We start from the raw sequence: 23,491 nt of genomic DNA, 5'->3' as shown, positions 1-23,491 counted from the left end.
AAACCCATGCCCCCTGCAGTGGAAGGGCGGAGTCCTAACCACTGGACAGCCAGGGAATTCCCAACATTACCAAGTTTTGGTGAGGGTGTGAATCAACTGGAAAGTTTATTCATTATTGGTAGGAATATAAAATGGTACAACCACTTTGGAAATCGATTCGACAGTATCGAGTAAAGCTGAACATACATGCATATCCTCTACTCTAGGTGGATTGTGAACATATGTGCATAAATTATGCTCAAGAATATTCATAACAGCCAACAAAATCATAACAGTGGAAAAATGGAAACAACCCAAACAGTCATCAATAGTAAAATGTATGTATTCATACAGTGGAATACTATATAACAAGGAGAAGGAGCAAACTACTGCCATAGCGACAACCTAGATGAACGTCAGGAACATAACACTGTAAAAAGAAACCTGGCATGCAGTAAGATTCTATCTAAAATTTATTCAGATTAACATATCTAGATCTAGTTCATTTAACAGCTCTATAGTATGTCACTGAGTAACCATTCCTATATTGATAAACATTTAGGGTATTTCCAATGTCTTTTGCTGTTTTTTTTAATTTTTTAAAATTCTTTAAAAAATTTTTATGTTATATTGGTCAATAGTTGATTTACAATGTTGTGTTACTTTCAGGCGTACAGCAAAGTGATTCAGTTATACATATGCATGTACCTATTCTTTTTCAAATTCTTTTCCCATTTAGGTTTTTACAAAATATTGAGCAGAGTTCCATGTGCTAACAGTAGGTCCTTGTTGGTTATCAATTTTAAATATAGTAGTGTGTATATGTCAGTCCCAAACTCCCAATTTGTCCCTCCCTCCCACCTTTCCCCTTTGGTAACCATAAGTTTGTTTTCTATGTCTGGGAGTCTGTTTTGTAAATAAGTTCATGTATATCATTTTTTTAAGATTCTACATATAAGTGATATCACATGATATTTGTCTTTCTCTGTCTGACTTACTTCACTTAGTATGATAATCTCCAGGTCCATCCATGTTGCTGTAAATGGCATTATTTCATTCTTTTTAATGGCTGAGTAATAGTCCATTGTATATATGTACATTTTCTTTATCCATTCACCTGTTGATGGACATTTAGGGTGCTTCCATGCCTTGTCTATTGTAAACAGCGATGCAATAAACATTGGAGTCCATGTATCCTTTCGGATCATGGTTTTCTCCCAGGAGTGGGATCCTTTTGCTGTTTTTAAACAATGCTGCAACAGACTGATATCATGCAACTTTCCAAACCAGACAGTTTCTTGTGAGAAATATTAAACATTTACATATTGAGTAAGTAAATATATTTCTTTTTTTAAAATTAATTAATTAATTTTATTTATTTATTTTTGTGTGTGTTGGGTCTTCATTGCTGCACACGGGCCCTCTCTAGTTGCGGTGAGCAGGGGTTACTCTTCATTGCGGTGTACAGGCCTCTCATTGCGGTGGCTTCTCTTGTTGCAGAGCACGGGCTCTAGGTGTGCGGGCTTCAGTAGTTATGGCTTGCGGGCTCCAGAGCACAGACTCAGTAGTTGTGGCACATGGGCTTACTTGCTCCGTGGCATGTGGGATCTTCCTGGACCAGGGCCTGAACTCATGTCCCGTGCATTGGCAGGAGGATTCCCAACAACTGTGCCACCAGGGAAGCCCTAGATATATTTCTTGTTCCTAGAAAATATATATTTGATTTCAGAATTTCAGCTGATGGTCAACAGCACAAACAAAGCCCTGGCAGTAGCACAGAGTTTGGCAGACTGGCTCTAATTAGGAGACTATCTTGGCTACAGCCAAATTTCCTAGGGGACAAGTTTGGATAGGGAAGTCGAGATCTAATGGAGAAAATTGGAAAGCCCATATGAGGAGGTTAGCCTATATCCCCACAGGCACTGCGGAGTCTTTGAAAATTCTTGATCAGGGGAAATACATTCAGTCATCAGAGATTCACTGAACACTCATACTGCATTAAGCATTGAACTGGGTAGACATCAGGCTTACAAAGGTAAAAGGGATTGTTCTATTCACTCAAAATACAGTGAGAAAGATAAATGTGTCTATGTTCAAAGCAATATATTTGGTAAGTTTGTAGAGGTTTATGCAGAGTTTGCCAACAGGAAAGCTCCTTCCAATTTTGTTTTGTTGGGGGAGCGCCAAGGAGGGGTTCAAGGTGAGCCTGGAATTTGACAGACAGAAAAATTAAGGGATGACATGAAATTAGAAAATCTGAGAGCTGATATTCGAGAAGTGGCTACTTCCAAGGTGAGGGACAAGATGGCTCTGGGACAGGGGAGGGAAGGAGGTTTACTTTTTATTCTCTATCTTGTAGTACTTCTGAATTTTGCACATGCATGAGTAACTTGCCCAAAGTTCTACAGCAAGTTCTGTGTAACTGCAACCTGTGATCTTAATCATTACACTACCTCCCAAATAATAATTCCAGGTCCATCTGGAAGAGAGAAGAGAGGTAGATGTCTGATGGATGAAGAAAACAGAGCTCAAACAGAATCCTTAAGGAATTCCCTGGTGGTCCAATGGTTAGGACTCCACGCTTTCACTGTCGAGAGCCGGGGTTTGATGGCTGGTCCAGGAACTAAAATCCCACAAGCCACGAGGCATGGCAAAAACAAACAAACAAAAAACAACAACAAACCCCCCAAAACCAGAATCCCTAGTTTGAATCCTGGATCACTGAAAGAGAGTAGTGCCAATGACTGAACAGTCACCCTGGGAAGATCTATTGATTAAATAATGAGTGTGTTTTGGAAAGGGTGAGTTAGAATTTGGCAGAAACATTTAAACATATATCTTGTAGACCAGTCCTCACGACCCTTTCAGGGGGTCTGCAAATTCAAAACAATATCCATAACAGTGCAAAAAAGTTACCTGCCTTTTCCACTGTGTATTCCTGTGATTTATATTTTCCTCAGTTTTATTTTCTAATATGGTAAATATCAATAGATATAACCTACAAAAACAAAATTTGTCGGAGTTTCTCAATAATTTTTAAGGTTGTAAAGGAGTCCTAGGATCAAAAAGTTTGAGATCCTCTGTTGGTCAATGGCTTTCAAACTTTTTAAACAAGGTCTCACAGAGGAAACTCCATTTTTCATCATAGTCCAATATCCATATATATATGCAGATGTGTAATTGAATGAGAGTTTCACAAACTCTGGCTCACTCTTTGGGATGCGCTCAGTGTTTTCTATTTCACTTTAAAAATTAAAATGCTGGTAACAGTTCACTAAATTGATTTCATGACCCACTAATGGATAATGAGCTGCAATTTGAAAAACACTTCTCTTCATTGTAAATACAGAAGAAAGCTGGAGCATTAGGAGAGGTCCCTCTCAACAGAACATGGTGTACACTTAATATTTGCTGAGGAAGTGAATGGAGTGAATGTGTTGTTCTCCAAGCTTCCAGTTCTCCAACTATGAAACATCTGTACAGGGCAAACAGGTTATTGTGAGAATCAAGTAAGAAAAATGTAGGTGAAGTCTCTTTGTATACTGTAAAATACTACAGAGATAAGAGGGCTTGCTGTTATAAAAAACTGATTGAAATGTATAAAGATCAGTAGCCTTTAAAATCAGAAAATATAGGTGTAATTCCCAGCTCTATCATTACTAACTCTGTGACATGGGTATTATTAATAATAACTAATATTTATTGAGTGCTTACTGTATGACTAGTATGGTGCTAAGCTTTATTATATGTTTATGTCATTTAATCCTTACCATGACTTTATTCTGAGGAAATTTTTTTTTTTAATTGCTGCGCTGTGAGGCTTGTGGGATCTTATTTCCCCGACCAGGGATTGAACCCAAGCCCGGCAGTGAAAGTGCCGAGTCTTAACCGCTGGACTGCCAGGGAATTCCCAGTGGGCAATGTCTTATATTGTACTCATTTGACATACATGGAAACTGAGGCCTGGCAACTTTAATTTACAAGCTAACTTAGTATGGAAGACTTTTTGTTTGCTTGTTTGCCCTTCCAGTATCTAATCCCTTCTCTTCTCTGAAGAACACTGGATTTTACTTAGAGAACCACCCCTCCCACACATTTAGTCCAAGCGTTTGGGGAAACTCGCTCCATCTCTTGGGGTCAGGGCTGCATTTGTAACTAAACTGGCCCAAGTAGTCCTCCCTCTGGGCCACAGTGATCAGTTGAGGTGTGGTCATGTGACCCAAGTAGGACCAATCAGAACTAATAAAGGGGCTTTTCCTACAGCAGCGGAAAGGAGGTGCCTCTTTCCTCTGGACTGGTAGCTGTTAGCTATGTCAGGCTCCTCTAACCCTGGAGCTGCCGGTGGTTACCTTGCCAACACTGGGTGGGAGGTCACCCGGAGATGAGTCCAGACAGAGCACAATAGAGCTGAGATGTGGAGCAAGAGGGAGGAGTAAGGGAGGGAGAGGGAGAAAGAGAGAGAGGGAGAGAGAGAGAGAGAGAGAGAGAGAGAACTAATGATACACTTTGAGCCCCTGGATCCAGACTGAAGACAGACACCAAAGAACTCTTTGATTACAAGAGCCAATACATTCCCTTTTATGCTTAAATAAGTTGATTTAATTTAGTTATTTAATAAATACTCATATAGCACTTACTAAATGCCAGGAATTCTTCTAAGTACTTTACAAATATTAACTAATTTACTCTTCATGACATTCCTATGAAGAGAAGCCATATGATTATTTTCATTTTTTAAATGAGAAAACTCGGCTTCCCAGGTGGCGCAGTGGTTGAGAATCCGCCTGCCAATGCAGGGGACGTGGGTTCGTGCCCTGGTCCGGGAGGATCCCACATGCCGCGAAGCGGTTGGGCCTGTGAGCCATGGTCGCTGAGCCTGAGCGTCCGGAGCCTGTGCTCCGCAACGGGAGAGGCCACGGCGGTGAGAGGCCCACGTACCGCAAAAAAAAAAAAAAAAAAGAGAGAAAACTGAGGCACAGGGACACTAAATAATTTACCTGGTTCTCTCTTGGGACTTTTTTTTTTTTTTTGCTCTTGGAGTTGGCCAGGATTTGATCTGACTCCAGACAGATCCAACACACCTACTCCTTTGCTGGTATTTCTCAAACTCTCCTCATTTACCTTCCATCTTTATCGTTATTACCATATTCACAAACCTTCTATACTGTTATTCATTTAAAAGTTTCCCTTAAGTCCACTTTAAATCAATTCCCTTCTTTAATTTGTCCCAAGCTATAATATCAGTGAAACGATGAGTTTGATGTCTTAGACATATTTTTCTATGAAAATGGATGTTAGCTACTAACATCTAAAATATTTATCCATGTGTCAACTAAAATCACTGAGTATCCCTGACCCTCCTGTGTTGCCTTCCACTTCACCTCAACTGATGCTTAGTTTCTCCATCTGTACAATAGGGCTAATAATATATCCCTCACAGGATGGCTGCTTGAAACAAATGAGGAAATAACTGAGGTGCTGCGTTGTTGATTGCAGAGCACTAAACAGAAGGGAGGCACTATGGCTGTTAAGATGACAAACTCCTCAAGGGCAAGGACGAGGACTTTGGTTTTTGACCGCTTAGACCTCATACTAGTCTCCTTCTCTCGGCTACATGCCAGGCTTTTTTTGTCCTCAGATGGGCTCTGCCTTCTCCCACCGGAAGACTTTTGTTCAAGGATTCTCTCAAGTGAAACACTCTTCCCACCGGGGCAGACTGTGTTTTTCAAAAATGTCCAGAGCAATATTTCTTGTCCCACATGCTCTTCTAGAACTTTGCCAACCCCCATCAAGAGCTGGGAGTCTATTTCCCCTTCCCTTGAAGTGGAGTGGGATTTTTTGACCGCTTCAACAAATAAAACATAGTAGAAGTGATGTTGAGTGGCTTCTGAAGTTGGATCATAAAAGATGGTGTTGCTTTTTCCTGGCTCTCTTTCTTGGGATGTTTGCCCTTGGAACCTGAGGAAGCCCAAACTGGCCCATGTGGAGAGACCACTTGAAGAGGCCCATGTGGAGGGGAGCTGAGGCCTCTGGCCTACAGCCTGCATCAACCACCAGACAAGTGAGTAATCAAACTTTTACTTCTTCAGAGCAAAAGCCATGCCCAGAATTTGGTGCAAAATCCAAACATCTTAGTGGCATTTGATGCCTTGGGACAATGGGGCACGGGCCTCGTCCAGAGAAGAGCACCGGCTGCCGAGATGGGACCTATAAGTTCCATGGACTATCTCTTTTTGGTTTGGCTTTTTGATATGATTAAAATTGTTTTTTAAAACAATTAAGATTATTTTTTATTCCAAAAAATTAAATTTTTAAAATTTAATTAAAGGCCTCAGCCTTTAAGTCTTCCAACTGAAGCCCCAGAGACCGGTGTAGAGACAGGCCATCCTATGGTGCCTTATCTGAACTCCTGACACAGGGAACTTGTGATCATAATAAATGTCAGTAAGATGTGGGGGAACTTGATATGCATCCACAGTAACTAGAATACCTCCTCTCTTTGCCTGGCTAACTTCTACTGACCCTCCAGCCCTCATCTGAAATGCTTCCCTGGACAGGACTAGGTTAGATCACTGGTCATGATCTCCCATAGCATCCTCTACTTCCTCTTTTGTGGCACTTACCACACCTGCCATGATTTTTTTCATTATTGACTTTCACTATACTGTGCACCCTGTGAAAGCCAGGACCAGGATTCTGCAGAATCTCTGTTAAGTAGCCTAGTGGATACCTGTCCACAGGATGCTCTCAGTAAATACTTATTGAATGAATCAACAGATATTTTACCCCACAGTGCCTGGCACAAACACTGGGCATGCAGCAAAATTGGACCCACCCTTAAGGGTTCGGGAATTAATTTTGGCAACATTCCTGTGTGGGGTACTGCATTGTCACCAGAGTAGTCTTGATTTACTACGTAAATCCTTTACTGTTGCCAGTGTTGTTCAGTAACAAAAGGTAAGTTTCAAGAAATTCCACAGGCTTTTACTTCTACTTTGGATGAAGAACGTGGCAAAGAACATCACTCCCACCTTAATTAGGAGAAAAAGGCAGGTAATCTACAATGTCATGATTTTTCTCCAGCCCATCAGAGAGCTCAGGCCGTAAAGTATAGCCTATTGAATTCCAAAGAGCAAGAAGCCTCTCAAAGGTGAGCTAGGACACTGAGAGTGTGTCACCTTTGTCAAAGCACAAGAGAAAGAGGTGGCTGCTAGAGAAGCTGGTAAGAAGAAATTAGCTAAAATTTTGACAAATGTTTAAAGACCGTGTGTGGGCTAACATATCAGTGTGGTATGGATTAGGGCCCAGACACAAGAGGAGTTTGCACTCACTCCAGGTTCTTTTCCACGGGCCTCCAGTGGGTGCTCACAAGAAAGATTGGAGGCAGAGCAGGAGACCAGAGTCCCCTCGTTGCATAGGTGTGTAGGAGGTAATTGGCTGCTGCTGAAGGATGGACATAAAGTCCCTCCCAGTTTTCCAGACACTTCCTTCTCTTCAATAAAGCAAATCCTTAAGCCTCTGGGGTAGGGGAAGCAGACCCTCTCATGCCCGTGTTTCTCCCAGCAAAGATCTATTGCTTCTGCAGGAGGAGTAGCAGCAAAGCCCATCTGCCTGGAGTGGTGGGGATGTAGGAAACACTCTCACCCCATGACACAAGCAAGGCCCCACTGCAGCTGGGGGAAGAGTAGAAGCAAAAACCCTCTATCTTTCCAGGAGGGGCTAGAAACCAGCTCAGGCTCAGGATCCTACCAGCAACACCAATCTGAGGTCTGCTGACACTGCAGACCAACCAAAAACACAAGGCAGAATTTGAGTGCCACAAGGAGGAGGGACAGGGATGGTGAGAAGTCTCCAGCCTGAGGCCCAGATGCATAGAGCTTGCCTAAGACTGAGGCTGGATCAGGACAACAGAGGAACCCACCCCATGTCTTGCCACCATGATCAGCATAGCATCAAGTAACAAGCACCAGCAGGCTGCCGCAAGGAGAGGGGTGAGAGCATGGAGAAGAAGCCCCGCTGTGTTGCAGGGGTGCAGGGGTGGCTGAAAGCTGAGGGGGCAACAAACAGAAGCTGGGGAAATCCATAGTCAGCAGACCTAACAATGAGAAAAGATAATGGAAGTTCTTCAGGCAGGAAGAGTATGATACCAGAGAGAAACTGGATCTGCACAAAGAAATGAGGAGTATTGAAAATGGTAAGAAAAAACAGAAAAGACATTTTCCTTATTTTCAATCTCTTTAAAAAATAATTGCAGGACTTCCCTGGTGGTCCAGTTGTTAAGAATCTGCCTTCCAATGCAGGGGACGTGGGTTGGTTCCATCCCTGGTCGGAGAACTAAGATCCCACATGCTGCTGGGCAACTAAGCCCACCACCGCAACTACTGAGCCCACGTGCCACAACTAGAGAGAATCCTGTGTGCTGCAACTAGAGAAGCCCATGCACCACAATGAAAGATCCCACATACTGCCATGAAGATCCCGTGTGCTGCAACTAAGACCCGATGCAGCCAAATAAATAAATAAATAAATAAATAAATTTTAAAAATTGGTTGACTAAAGCAAAAATAGTCGATAATGGCATTCATAACATATTTAAAAGTAAAATACATGACGATAACAGCATAAAAGGTGCTCAGAAGGAACTGGAAGTTTACTGTTGTAAGGTTCTTACTGTATAAGAGAAATGGTAGAATATTATTTGGAGGTAAACTGTGATGAATTGAATATGTATATTATAAATCCTGGAGTGACTACTAAATTTTTTAACGAGGTATAACTAATAAACCAATAACGGAGATAAAATGGAATCATTAAAAAAATACTCAACTGATACAGAAGAAGGCAAGAAAAGAGGAAAATAGGAACAAAGAACAGATGGGATAAATAGAAAACAAGTGGCAAGACAGATTAAATTGAACCATGTCAAAAATTCCATTAAAAGTGATCTAAATCGCCCAATAGAAAGGCAGAAACTGTCATATTGGATTAAGAAAGCAAGATCCGAGATACACCAGAAATACAGCTACACGTGGAACAACTCCTACAGAACACCTACTGAACGCTGGCAGAAGACCTCAGACCTCCCAAAAGGCAAGAAACTCCCCACGTACCTGGGTAGGGCAAAGCGGAGAGATTCCCGCACAGAGGATTGGTGCCAACCAGCACTCACCAGCCTGAGAGGCTTGTCTGCTCACCCGCCAGGGCGGGCGGCGCTGGGAGCTGAGGCTCGGGCTTCAGTCGGAGCGCAGGGAGAGGACTGGGGCTGGCGGCGTGAACACAGCCTGAAGGGGCTAATGCACCACAGCTAGCCGGGAGGGAGTCCAGGAAAAAGTCTGGACCTGCCGAAGAGGCAAGAGACCTTTTCTTCCCTCTTTGTTTCCTGGTGTGCGAGGAGAGGGGATTAAGAGCGCTGCTTAAAGGAGCTCCAGAGACGGGCGCAAGCCGCGGCTGAAACCGCGGATGCCAGAGATGGGCGTGGGACACTGGGGCTGCTGCTGCCGCCAGGAGGCCTGTGTGCGAGCACAGGTCACTGTCCACGGCCCCCTTCTGGGGAGCCTGTGCAGCCCATCACTGCCGGGGTCCCGGGATCCAAGGACGGCTTCCCTGGGAGAACACACGGCGCGCCTCGGGCTGGTGCAACGTCACGCCGGCCTCTGCCGCTGCAGGCTCGCCCCTCACTCCGTGCCCCCCACCCCCGGCCTGAGTGAGCCAGAGTCCCCGAAGTGGCTGCTCCTTTAACCCTGTCCTGTCTGAGCAAAGAACAGATGCCCTCCAGCGACCTACACGGAGAGGCAGGGCCAAATCCAAAGCTGAGACCCGGGAGCTGTGAGAACAAAGAAGAGAAAGGGAAATCTCTCCCAGCAGCCTCAGAAGCAGCGGATTAAAGCTCCACAATCAACCTGATGTACCCTGCATCTGTGGAATACATGAATAGACAATGAATCATCCCAAATTGAGGAGCCAGGAGTCAGTGCTGTGCCTCTGAGGTGGGAGAGCCAACTTCAGGACACTGGTCCACAAGAGACCTCCCAGCTCCACATTATATCAAATGGTGAAAATCTTCCAGAGATCTCCATCTCAACCCCAGAACCAAGCTTCACTCAGCGACCAGCAAGCTACAGTGCTGGACAACCTATGCCAAACAACTAGCAAGACAGGAACACAACGCCACCCATTAGCAGAGAGGCTGCTTAAAATCATAAAAAGTCCACAGACACCCCAAAACACACCACCAGACGTGGACCTTCCCACCAGAAAGACAAGATCCAGCCTCATCCACCAGAACACAGGCACTAGTCCCCTCCACCAGGAAGCCTACACAACCCACTGAACCAACCTTAGCCACTGGGGACAGACACCAAAAACAACGGGAACTACGAACCTGCAGCCTACAAAAAGGAGACCCCAAACACAGTAAGATAAGCAAAATGAGAAGACAGAAAAACACACAGCAGGAGAAGGAGCAAGATAAAAACCCACCAGACCTAACAAATGAAGAGGAAATAGGCAGTCTACCTGAAAAAGAATTCAGAATAATGATAGTAAAGATGATCCAAAATCTTGGAAATAGAATAGACAAAATGCAAGAAACAGTTAACAAGGACCTAGAAGAAATAAAGATGAATCAAGCAATGATTAAAAACACAATAAATGAAGTGAAAAATACTCTAGATGGGATCAATAGCAGAATAACTGAGGCAGAAGAATGGATAAGTGATGTGGAAGATAAAATAGTGGAAATAACTACTGCAGAGCAGAAGAAAGAAAAAAGAATGAAAAGAACTGAGGACAGTCTCAGAGACCTCTGGGACAACATTAAACGCACCAACATTCGAATTATAGGGGTTCCAGAAGAAGAAGAGAAAAAGAAAGGGACTGAGAAAATATTTGAAGAGATTATAGTTGAAAACTTCCCTAATATGGGAAAGGAAATAGTCAGTCAAGTCCAGGAGGCACAGAGAGTCCCATACAGGATAAATCCAAGGAGAAATATGCCAAGACACATATTAATCAAACTGTCAAAAATTAAATACAAAGAAAACATATTAAAAACAGCAAGGGAAAAACAACAAATAACACACAAGGGAATCCCCATAAGGTTAACAGCTGATCTTTCAGCAGAAACTCTGCAAGCCAGAAGGGATTGGCAGGACATATTCAAAGTGATGAAGGAGAAAAACCTGCAACCAAGATTACTCTACCCAGCAAGGATCTCATTCAGATTTGATGGAGAAATTAAAAGCTTTACAGACAAGCAAAAGCTGAGAGAGTTCAGCACCACGAAACCACCTTTACAACAAATGCTAAAGGAACTTCTCTAGGCAAGAAACACAACAGAAGGATAAGACCTACAATAACGAACCCAAAACAATTAAGAAAATGGGAATAGGAACATACATATTGATCATTACCTTAAATGTAAATGGACTAAATGCTCCCACCAAAAGACACAGATTGGCTGAATGGTTACAAAAACAAGACCCATATATATGCTGTCTACAAGAGACCCACTTCAGACCTAGAGACACATACAGACTGAAAGTAAGGGGATGGAAAAAGATATTCCATGCAAATGGAAACCAAAAGAAAGCTGGAGTAGCAATTCTCATATCAGACAAAATAGACTTTAAAATAAAGACTACTAGAAGAGACAAAGAAGGACACTACATAACGATAAAGGGATCGATCCAAGAAGAAGATATAACAATTTTAAATATTTATGCACCCAACATAGGAGCACCTCAATACATAAGGCAAATACTAACAGCCATAAAAGGGGAAATTGACAGTAACACATTCATAGTAAGGGACTTTAACACCCCACTTTCACCAATGGATAGATCATCCAAAATGAAAATAAATAAGGAAACACAAGCTTTAAATGATACATTAAACAAGATGGACTTAATTGATATTTATAGGACATTCCATCCAAAAACAACAGAATACACATTTTTCTCAAGTGCTCATGGAACATTCTCCAGGATAGATCATATCTTGGGTCACAAATCAAGCCTTGGTAAATTTAAGAAAATTGAAATTGTATCAAGTATCTTTTCCAACCACAATGCTATGAGACTAGATATCAATTACAGGAAAAGATCTGTAAAAAATACAAACACATGGAGGCTAAACAATATACTACTTAATAACAAAGTGATCACTGAAGAAATCAAAGAGGAAATTAAAAAATACCTAGAAACAAATGACAATGGAGACACGACGACCCAAAACCTATGGAATGCAGCAAAAGCAGTTCTAAGAGGGAAGTTTATAGCAATACAATCCCACCTTAAGAAACAGGAAACATCTCGAATAAACAACCTAACCTTGCACCTAAAGTAATTAGAGAAAGAAGAACAAAAACACCCCAAAGTAAGCAGAAGGAAAGAAATCATAAAAATCAGATCAGAAATAAATGAAAAAGAAATGAAGGAAATGATAGCAAAGATCAATAAAACTAAAAGCTGGTTCTTTGAGAAGATAAACAAAATTGATAAACCATTAGCCAGACTCATCAAGAAAAAAAGGGAGAAGAGTCAAATCAATAGAATTAGAAATGAAAAAGGAGAAGTAACAACTGACACTGCAGAAATACAAAAGATCATGAGAGATTACTACAAGCAACTCTATGCCAATAAAATGGACAACCTGGAAGAAATGGACAAATTCTTAGAAATGCACAACCTGCCAAGACTGAATCAGGAAGAAATAGAAAATATGAACAGACCAATCACAAGCACTGAAATTGAAACTGTGATAAAAAATCTTCCAAAAAACAAAAGCCCAGGACCAGATGGCTTCACAGGCGAATTCTATCAAACATTTAGAGAAGAGCTAACACCTATCCTTCTCAAATTCTTCCAAAATATAGCAGAGGGAGGAACACTCCCAAATGCATTCTACGAGGCCACCATCACCTTGATACCAAAACCAGACAAGGATGTCACAAAGAAAGAAAACTACAGGCCAATATCACTGATGAACATAGATGCAAAAATCCTCAACAAAATACTAGCAAACAGAATCCAACAGCACATTAAAAGGATCATACACCATGATCAAGTGGGGTTTATTCCAGGAATGCAAGGATTCTTCAATATACGCAAATCAATCAACGTGATACACCATATTAACAAATTGAAGGAGAAAAACCATATGATCATCTCAATCGATGCAGAGAAAGCTTTCGACAAAATTCAACACCCATTTATGATAAAAACCCTGCAGAAAGTAGGCATAGAGGGAACTTTCCTCAACATAATAAAGGCCATATATGACAAACCCACAGCCAGCATCGTCCTCAATGGTGAAAAACTGAAACCATTTCCACTAAGATCAGGAACAAGACAAGGTTGCCCACTCTCACCACTCTTATTCAACATAGTTTTGGAAGTTTTAGCTACAGCAATCAGAGAAGAAAAGGAAATAAAAGGAATCCAAATCGGAAAAGAAGAAGTAAAGCTGTCACTGTTTGCAGATGACATAGAGAATCCTAAAGATGCTACCAGAAAACTACTAGAGCTAATCAATGAATTTGGTAAAGTAGCAGGATACACAATTAATGCACAGAAATCTCTGGCATTCCTATATACTAATGATGAAAAATCTGAAAGTGAAATCAAGAAAACACTCCCATTTACCACTGCAACAAAAAGAATAAAATATCTAGGAATAAACCTACCTAAGGAGACAAAATACCTGTATGCAGAAAATTATAAGACACTGATGAAAGAAATTAAAGATGATACAAATAGATGGAGAGATATACCATGTTCTTGGATTGGAAGAATCAACATTGTGAAAATGACTCTACTACCCAAAGCAATCTACAGATTCAATGAAATCGCTAGCAAACTACCAATGGCATTTTTCACAGAACTAGAACAAAAAATTTCACAATTTGTATGGAAGCACAAAAGACCCCGAATAGCCAAAGCAATCTTGAGAACGAAAAATGGAGCTGGAGGCATCAGGCTCCCTGACTTCAGACTATACTACAAAGCTACAGTAATCAAGACAGTATGGTACTGGCACAAAAACAGAAAGATAGATCAATGGAACAGGATAGAAAGCCCAGAGATAAACCCACGCACATATGGTCACCTTATCTTTGATAAAGGAGGCAGGAATGTACAGTGGAGAAAGGACAGTCTCTTCAATAAGTGGTGCTGGGAAAACTGGACAGGGACATGTAAAAGTATGAGATTAGATCACTCCCTAACACCATACACAAAAATAAGCTCAAAATGGATTAAAGACCTAAATGTAAGGCCAGACATTATCAAAGTCTTAGAGGAAAACATAGGCAGAACACTCTATGACATAAATCACAGCAAGATCCTTTTTGACCCACCTCCTAGAGAAATGGAAATAAAGACAAAAATAAACACATGGGACCTAATGAAACTTAAAAGCTTTTGCACAGCAAAGGAAACCATAAACAAGACCAAAAGACAACCCTCAGAATGGGAGAAAATATTTACAAATGAAGCAACTGACAAAGGATTAATCTGCAAAATTTATAAGCAGCTCATGCAGCTCAATAACAAAAAAACAAACAACCCAATCCAAAAATGGGCAGAAGACCTAAATAGACATTTCTCCACAGAAGATATACAGACTGCCAACAAACACATGAAAGGATGCTCAACATCTTTAATCATTAGAGAAATGCAAATCAAAACTACAATGAGATATCATCTCACACCAGTCAGAATGGCCATCATCAAAAAATCTAGAAACAACAAATGCTGGAGAGGGTGTGGAGAAGAGGGAACCCTCTTTCACTGTTGGTGGGAATGTGAATTGATACAGCCACTATGGAGAACAGTATGGAGGTTCCTTAAAAAACTACAAATAGAACTACCATATGACCCAGCAATCCCACTACTGGGCATATACCCTGAGAAAACCATAATTCAAAAAGAGTCATGTACCAAAATGTTCATAGCAGCCCTATTTACAATAGCCCAGAGATGGAAACAACCTAAGTGTCCATCATCGGATGAATGGATAAAGAAGATGTGGCACATATATACAATGGAATATTACTCAGCCATTAAAAGAAACGAAATTGAGCTATTTGTAATGAGGTGGATAGACCTAGAGTCTGTCATACAGAGTGAAGTAAGTCAGAAGGTGAAAGATAAATACCATATGCTGACACGTATATATGGAATTTAAGAAAAAAAATGTCATGAAGAACATAGGGGTAAGACAGGAATAAAGACACAGACCTACTAGAGAATGGGCTTGAGGATATGGGGAGGGGGAAGGGTAAGCTGTGACAAAGCGAAAGAGAGGCATGGACATATATACACTGCCAAACGTAAGGTAGATAGCTAGTGGGAAGCAGCCGCATAGCACAGGGAGATCAGCTCAGTGCTTTGTGACCGCCTGGAGGGGTGGGATAGGGAAGGTGGGAGGGAGATGCAAGAGGGAGGGGATATGGAAACATATGTATATGTATAACTGATTCATTTTGTTATAAAGCAGAAACTAACACACCATTGTTAAGCAATTATACTCCAATAAAGATGTAAAAAAAAGAGATAAAATAAAATCTGCTGTAAGGGAAAAAAAATGAGCTCTTAAGGGTGAGCCTTAATTCAATATAACTAGGGTTATTACAAGAAGAGGAAATTTGGATACAGACACATACAGAGGGAGACCACGTGAAGATACAGGGAGAAGACAGCTATCTACAAGCCAAGAAGAGAGGCCTCAGAAGAAACCAACACTGCTGACACCTTGATCTCAGACTTCTAACCTCCAGAATTATAAGAAAATAAATTTCTGTTGTATAAAAAAAAAAAAAGAAAGCAAGATCCAACTATGTTCTATCTACCATAAATACATTTAAAATATGAAGTCCTAGGTAGGCTATAAGTTCTTTAAAGAAGTTAAAGGACAGGGAATTCCCTGGTGGTATAATGGTTAGAACTCAGCGCTTTCATTGCCAAGGGCCCCGGTTCAAACCCTGGTCGGGGAACTAAGATCCTGAAAGCTGCTAAGAGTGGCCAACAACAAAAAGAAATGCAGGTTCATAGGCTCCATCCCAGCCTACTGAATCAGAAACTGCATTTTACATGTATATATATTAAAGTTGAAGACACACGGTTCTAAGTGCCTTGATTGCAGAAGCTGTGGTTTTTAGACTCAGTATCTTAGGTCCATTAGAATGTCAACTCCATTAACGGAGGATTTGTATCCATCTTATTCTTTTCTGTATCCCTCAGTGCTTGTATGTGGTTAAAATCTCAGGCTGGACTTCCCTGGTGGTGCAGTGGTTAAGAATCCGCCTGCCAATGCAGGGGACATGGGTTCGAGCCCTGGTCTGGGAAGATCCCACATGCTGCAGAGCAACTAAGCCCATGCGCCACAACTACTGATCCTGCGCTCTAGAGCCCGCGAGCCACAAATACTGAGCCCATGTGCCACAACTACTGAAGCCCGCACGCCTAGAGCCCATGCTCAGCAACAAAAGAAGCCACCACAATGAGAATCCTGCTCACTGCAAAAAAGAGTAGCCCCCGCTCACTGCAACTAGAGAAAGCCTGCGCACAGCAGCGAAGACCCAACACAGCCAAAAGTAAATAATAAATAAATAAATAAATTTAATAAATAAATAAAAACTCAGGCTGAGAGCTGGGAAACCTTATGCATTTACTCCTATACCCTCCAATGCTCTCACAGAGGATCCATAGGATACTAAATCTGGAAGGACCTTAAATACCAGCCAATGCTGTCTATTAGAACTATCTGCAATAATGAAAATATTCTATATCTACGCTGTCCAATATGATAGCCACTATCCACATTGTCTATTGAGCACTTGAAATATGGCTAGTGTGACTAAGAACTGAATTTTAAGTTTTAATTAATTTAAATTCAAATAGCCACGTGTGGCTATTGACATTATGGATCTAGACTAATCCTCTATTCTATGCACAGAGGACTGAGACTCAGAAAAACATCAGTGACTTGAGTAAGATCACACCATGAGTAGATGGACATCTAGATGTGTTTTGATGAGCGTTAAAGATGAAATGCACTGAACTTAGAAAGAGGCAGACTTGGGTCTCTGGTACTGGCTCAGCCACAAAGCTGGGAAACTTGGATAACTTCTCTGGATCTCACATGCCTTCTGTGAAAGGAAATGTTTACGTTATGGTTTGCTTGCTCTAAAATCCCTTCTAATTATTCATATTGAAAAGTTGTGATTGGATAATTTTTGTGCCCTCCTCACACAGTGCCACCTAGTGGTGCACTATGAACCCTGCATTTCCTCCTCTTGGATCAAATTCTTGGACACGGAAGATGGAAACCCTCGTGAGTTGATCACCCCCTCGATGTGAGTGATTTGGCCATCAGATCCCACTCTCTACTCTCCACACGTAGATGTGGGCAGCTGTCAAGTGCTGACACTAATAGATGTCCCAGGGTTTTTCCTGACCACTTCTCACCCCCTGCATCCACAGGAACAAGACTTTGTGACTGCTTTTGGTGGAGTCGTACCTAACTTACTTGTCAAAAGTCTCCTGTCCCTGTGTCTGGTCCATGACATGGCAGCCACCTCCTCTGACAAGCCTGTAGTTTGATATTTTTTTCTCTTTCTTCAGACACAGCTCAGCTGATGGTCAAGGGATGAGTGAGTAGGTGAAATGCCACAAGCCCCTTAACATCAGTCTGGGGACAGTGCCAGACTCTCAATGCTCCTGCCCCCATGGTCCTAACAGCTCTGTAACCTTGGACAAGTTATTTAATGTTTCTGAGCCTCAGTTTTCATAGTGGAGATAAAAATACCTATCTCTAAGGTAGTTCTGAGAAATAAAATATAGAGTATTTAGCGCATAATAGGCGATCAATAAATGGTAGTTGGTTACAATCACAGTCACAAGTAATAAAATACACCTTCTGTTAGCTAGGCACTGATCTCTGGACTCTAGGGGATGCAGAAGAGCTGTAAGAGACATGATCCCAGTTGGCTTCCGCACGTAAGCAGCAGGCTACCACACAGGAGCAAGAGTACATAATTGGAGGCACGGTATTAATAAGTGCAAAATGATGGGCTTCCCTGGTGGTGCAGTGGTTAAGAATCCACCTGCCAATGCAGGGGACGCGGGTTCGAGCCCTGGTCAGGGAAGATCCCACATGCCGTGGAGCAACTAAGCCTGTGCACCACAACTACTGAGCCTGCATGCCACAACTACTGAAGCCCGCACGCCTAGAGCCCGTGCTCTGCAACAAGAGAAGCCACCTCAGTGAGAAGCCCGTGCACCACAACGAAGAGAAGCCCCCACTCCCTGCAACTAGAGAAAGCCCGCGTGCAGCAACAAAGACCCAATGCAGCCAAAAATAAAGTAAATAAATGTATTAAAAATAACAAAAAAAAGGAAGAAATGGGGGCTAGGTATCCTGCAAGAAATTTGGATTTTACCATAAAACCATTTCCTCTACCCTGAAAGGTAAAATTCCCCAAGATCGTTTTCAAGCCCGTGCTTCTGAAGACTTGAACTGGTTTTGCTCTCTCCCAGCTCTGCCACTGATTAGCTGCATAACCTGGGGCATGTCACTTACCTTCTCTGAGCCTCAGCTTTCTCACCTATAAAATGGGTATACTGGGACTTCCCTCGTAGCACAGTGTTTAAGAATCTGCCTGCCAATGCAGGGGACACAGGTTCAATCCCTGGTTTGGGAAGATCTCACGTGCCACAGAGCAACTAAGCCTGTGCACCACAACTACTGAGCCTGCGCTCTAGAGCTCGCCAGCCACAACTACTGAGCCCACATGCTACAACTACTGAAGCCCGTGTGCCTAGAGCCCATGCTCAGCAACAAGAGAAGTCACCACAATGAGAAGCCCACGCACCAAAACGAAGAGTAGCCCTCACTTGCTGCAACTAGAGAAAGCCCACGAGCAGCAATGAAGACCCAATGCAGCTAAAAATAAAATACCATAAATAAATAAATAAATAAATAAAATGGGTATACTAATAGAGTTGCCGTGAGGACCGAATGAAGTTATGCGTAGTGCCTAGCACAGAACAGGTTGCTCAATAATGTTAGCCTTTTGTTTTCTTTTTTTCCATGGAGGGATAAAAGATAAAGGATGAGAAAACTGGCTTAATTATTTTTAAATTAATTAATTTATTTATTTTGGCTGCGTTGGGTCTTCATTGTTGCATGCGGGCTTTCTTTAGTTGTAGTGAGTGGGGGCTACTCTTCATTGTAGCGCATGGGCTTCTCATTGCAATGGCTTCTCTTGTTGCAAAGCACGGGCTCCAGGCACGCAAGCTTCAGTAGTTGTGGCACTTGGGCTTCAGTAGTTGTGGCTTGCAGGCTGTAGAGCACAGGCTCAGTAGTTGTGGTGCATGGGCTTAGGTGCTCTGCGGCATGTGGGATCTTCCCGGACCAGGGCTCTAACCCCTGCCTCCTGCATTGGCAGGTGGATTCTTAACCACTGCACCACCAGGGAAGTCCAAACTGGCTTAACTGATGTGTGGAAATCTGATAGATTCTAGCATTGAACTCTCACTGCTACAACTGCTGGCAGGAAAAGTGTACCAGTCGTCCCTCAGTATCTGTGAGGGATTGGTTCTAGGACCTCCTGCTGATACGAAAATCTGCAGATCCTCAAGTCCCTTATAAAATGGCATAGTATTTGCATATAACCTACCCACACCCTCAGCCCACCCTTCACCTGTATACTTTAAATCAGTGGTCCCCAGCCTTTTTGGCACCAGGGACTGGTTTCATGGAAGACAATTGTTCCACAGATGGCGGGGTCCGGCGGGGGGCAGGGGTTGGGTACCCCTGCTTTAAATCATCTCTAGGGGCTTCCCTGGTGGCGCAGTGGTTAAGAATCCGCCTGCCATTGCAGGCAACACGGGTTCGAGCCCTGGTCTGGGAAGATCCCACATGCCGTGGAGCAACTAAGCCAGTGCACCACAACTACTGAGCCCACGTGCCGCAAATACTGAAGCCCGTGTGCCACAGCTACTGAAACCCGCACGCCTATAGCCCGTGCTCTGCAACAAGAGAGGCCACCACAATGAGAAGCCCACGCACCGCAACAAAAGTGTAGACCCCGCTCACCGCAACTAGAGAAAGCCCACGTGCAGCAACAAAGACCCAACGCAGCCAAAAATAAATAAATAAATAAAATATTAAAAAAGAGTGAATCTGCATAAAAACATAAATCTACCATAAAAAAAGGTTTAAATCATCTCTAGGTTACTTATGATACCTAATACAATGTAAATGCTATGTAAATAGTTGTGAATACAATGTAAATCATTGCCAGTGCTCAACGAATTCAAGTTTTGCTTTTTGGAACTTTCTGGAGTTTTCTTTTTCTGAATATTTTAAATCTGCAGTGGGTTGAATCCACGGATATGGAGGGCAAACTGTACACTGACAATTTTCCTCTCCCCTTTTCTTCCCCTCCAGCTTCTGACCTGGACATATTTGTGTTTCCAAGCAGGCCATGGAAGAAAGACTGGTAACAGACAATTTTCCTGGTGTCAGTCTTGAAGGTTCAGTCTTGAAACTGCCTCTTCTTCTGCCCCGAGCTCCCTTCCCCCACCGATGGACTGGTTTCCTTTCACTATGGGAGGAGAGAGGAGAGAGAGCAAGGAGGGTATGGTAGAAATGACTCCACCTAGAGCTTGTGGGAATTTTACAGGAGGCCCCGCCCTGCACCTCCCGGCCCAGGGGTCTCTGCTGGGAAGGTTGAAAGGTGGCTCTGCTCCTTACCAGGTGTGGCAATGTTGAGCCTCTAAAGACCACTGAACCAGGATAGGGTGGGGGTGGGAGGGTGGGCAGTGGAGGTGATCATCTCTGTGCCAGTGACTTAGATTCCTGCCAGAGCTTGGCCTCTGCAGGCAAAGAATAAAGAGCACGTGGAAGGAAGGGGCCTGGGGAAGCTGAAACTGTGTGACTTTGGCCGAGTCATTCTATAATCAGCCACACCCTTGCTCAGTAACCTTCAATGGTTCTCCACTGCCACGGGATAAAGTCCCAAAGGCTTAACCCTGACCCAACTTATAGTAACCACTGGACCTGCACCCCACCTTGTCCCCATGCTCCCTGCAATGCAACCTCATCAGAGGTTTCTGCTTCGAGTAAGCAAGACTTTCCTTCCTTCCTTTCTTCTTTCTTCCTTCCTTCCTTCCTTTCATTCTTTCTTTCTCTCTCTTTCTTTCTTCTCCTTTCTCCCCCTGCTTTCATATATGATATACATATTTACATATCATATATATGTGATATATATATATTTGTGTGTGTGTGTGTGTGGTACGCGGGCCTCTCACTGTTGTGGCCTCTCCTGTTGCGGAGCACAGGCTCCGGACGTGCAGGCTCAGCGGCCATGGCTCACGGGCCCAGTTGCTCTGTGGCATGTGGGATCTTCCCGGACCGGGGCACGAACCCGTGTCCCCTGCATCGGCAAGCGGACTCTCAACCACTGCGCCACCAGGGAAGCCCTATATGTGATATATTTTAAAAATTAAACCTTTTCTTTAGAATAACTTTAGATTTACAGAAAAGTTGCAAAGATAGTCAAAAGGCTTCCCGTATACCCCTCAATCAGTTTCCCCTAATACTAATGTTGCAGGAAGAGGGATCCATTCCAGGGCCCAAGACTGGGCTCTTGTCTAACACTCGGAAATGAATTGTCTGAGGAGACACATGTGCTGACAAAGCAAGAGACTTTATTGGAAAGGGGCGCGTGGGCAGAGAACAGCAGGGTCAGGGAACCCAGGAGAGCTGCTCTGCCACGCGGCTCACAGTCTCAGGTTTTATGGTAATGGGGTTAGTTTCCGGGTTGTCTCTGGTCAATCATCTTGCTTCGCCCATATCTGGTGACTCAGGGTCCTTCCTGGTGGCTCATGCATCTCTCAGCCAAGATGGATTCCAGCGTGAGGGTTTCTGGGGTGTTAGGGCAGGACATACCGTCTCCTCCCTCCTTTCGGCACTTCTCGAATTCTCCCGGTTAGTTTTCGGCTGCAGCACCATGTTCCTTATCGGGACCCCTGTTGTGAGACAGCTCAAGCAACCAGGCCTGACCAAGGCAGATGGTTTCAGTCAACAGTTCCCTAACATTAACATCTTATGTTACCAAGGTGTATTTGTCAAAACTGAGGAGTCAGGGGCTTCTCTGGTGGCACAGTGGTTGAGAGTCTGCCTGCCGATGCAGGGGACACAGGTTCGTGCCCCGGTCTGGGAAGATCCCACATGTCGCGGAGCGGCTGGGCCCGTGAGCCATGGCCTCTGAGCCTGCGCGTCCGGCGCCTGTGCTCCGCAACGGGAGAGGCCACAGCAGTGAGAGGCCCGCGTACCACAAAACAAACAAACAAACAAAGGAGTCAACATTGATATACTTATTATCAGTAGCTAAACACCAGACTTTAATCAGATTTCACCAATGTCCTTCTTCTGTTCCAGGATCCCATCCAGGATACTACACTGCATTTCGTCCTCCTGTCTCCTTAGTCTGCTCTGGTCTGTGACAACTTACCAGTTTTTCCTTGTTCCTATGACCTTGACAGTCTTGAGGAACACTGGTTAGGTATTTTGCAGAATTTCCCTTAATTTGGACTTACTTGATGTTTTCCTCATGGCTAGACTGAAGTTATGGGTTTTGGGGAAAAAATAGCCCAGAGATGAAGTGACCTTCTCATCACACCCTGTCATGGATTGCATGCTACCCACATGACTTATTACTGGTGATGTTAACTGCCATCACTTGGTGATATTGACCAGGCCTCTCCACTGTAAAGTTACTGCATCCACTCCCTAACCCCCACCCCTACCTTTCTATTCTTTAGCAAGTCACTAAATCCAGCTGACACTCAATGGGTAGAGAGTGGGATTAAGTTCCACCTCCTAGAAGGGGAAGCATCTACATAAATTCTTTGGAATACTTCTTTAAAGAAGATTTGTCTCTTCTCCCCTATTTATTTATTTATTTATTCAATCATTTAGTTTTATCAGTAGGGACTCTGTAATATTTATTTTATACTTTGGGTTATAATCCAATACTATGTTATTTCTTTTGTTGCTCAAATTGTCCAGCTTTGCCCATTGGGAACTCTTTCAGGTTGTCAGGTTGACTCCTGAGCGTTTGCCATGCCCCCCAACCTTTGGTTTTTGAACACTTCCTTACTTTCTGGCACTGCAAGATGCTCTAAGCTCATCTTGTCTTTTCTCTACCCCAGCCCTAAAATCATCTACTTCTCCAAAGATCCCTGGTTCTTTCTGTTGGAGAATGGTTTTTAGAAGACAAACTCTGGACGCTGGATCATTGCTCATTGCTACTGGGGAGTAGACCTATGTTTTTAAATTGTGAAATGTACATTATACAGAAGAGCACATCAAACATATAAGTATGGTTTAAAGAATAATTATAAGCTGAACATAATCCAATCTGTTTTTAGCATTAATTATGTCCATTCCTGTGTATCTTCCTCTTGAAATCTTCCCCTGACCTACAAGGCCAGGATGGGGT

At 43.0% G+C, this 23,491-nt stretch overlaps 1 long non-coding RNA gene across 1 annotated transcript; it reads right to left on the bottom strand.

The window, feature by feature from the left end:
• Nucleotides 1–865: 865 nt before the first annotated feature.
• LOC309799781 lies at nucleotides 866–20,847 on the bottom strand. Its single transcript, XR_014293339.1, has 3 exons — nucleotides 20,740–20,847; nucleotides 20,442–20,590; nucleotides 866–1,683 (listed from the first exon to the last, which is right to left on the bottom strand). It is a non-coding gene; the product is annotated as an uncharacterized lncRNA (long non-coding RNA).
• Nucleotides 20,848–23,491: the final 2,644 nt, after the last annotated feature.

This window comes from Mesoplodon mirus (assembly GCF_964341445.2).
Source record: "Mesoplodon mirus genome assembly, chromosome: 3".
Classification (NCBI taxonomy): Eukaryota; Metazoa; Chordata; class Mammalia; order Artiodactyla; family Ziphiidae; genus Mesoplodon; species Mesoplodon mirus.
Note: the sequence above shows the minus strand (reverse complement) of the source record. Positions and strands in the feature narration are given on the sequence as shown.